The sequence below is a fragment of the Pleurodeles waltl genome, chromosome 12 (assembly GCF_031143425.1).
Source record: "Pleurodeles waltl isolate 20211129_DDA chromosome 12, aPleWal1.hap1.20221129, whole genome shotgun sequence".
NCBI lineage: Eukaryota > Metazoa > Chordata > Amphibia > Caudata > Salamandridae > Pleurodeles > Pleurodeles waltl.
The window spans coordinates 118014744-118015288 of NC_090451.1; the positions used below are offsets into that span (position 1 = coordinate 118014744).

General features: G+C 44.8%; 1 non-coding gene across 1 annotated transcript; it reads left to right on the forward strand.

Annotated features, from left to right (window-relative positions):
* The first annotated feature begins 238 nt into the window (after positions 1-238).
* TRNAI-AAU (transfer RNA isoleucine (anticodon AAU)) lies at positions 239-312 on the forward strand. The gene has a single exon. It is a non-coding gene; the product is annotated as a tRNA-Ile (tRNA).
* Positions 313-545: the final 233 nt, after the last annotated feature.

Here is a 545-nt window from a genome sequence, read left to right on the forward strand (position 1 = left end):
AAATACTATCCATCCTTTCCTTTTTTTCCGTCAACAAGCGATGTTACAAAGATATCACAGCACACAGTGAGATTGAGTGAAAGAAGAGGCACTGAGGCTGGCGTGCAGCACTCCACAGCTCTGGTTATTGTAATCCAGACAGGGGGCGGAAGGAGAAAAGTATGAAGGAATTGCGATAGTGAGACCAACTCTTCTATCTATCTGCATTACATGGAAAAAGGATATATTTAGTACTCATGGCTGGTTAGCTCAGTTGGTTACAGCGTGGTGCTAATAACGCCAAGGTCGCGGGTTCGATCCCCGTACGGGCCAGGTTGTATTTTTTTTCTCAACTAAACTCTTTTTTTATCATTTAATCAAGCTCTTATAAATCCATACACTCTGTTGCTCCAGTATACGTTCACTTTCCATTAGTCCTTCTTTTGCCACTGCTGACCAAAGCTCAAGCCGGCAGCGCCAGTAGAACAACACAAGTGCAAGGGATTGTCTCTCCAAGATGGAGACACTGCCTCAGACTATGTCTCGTGAGAAGTGGAGGGAGACCA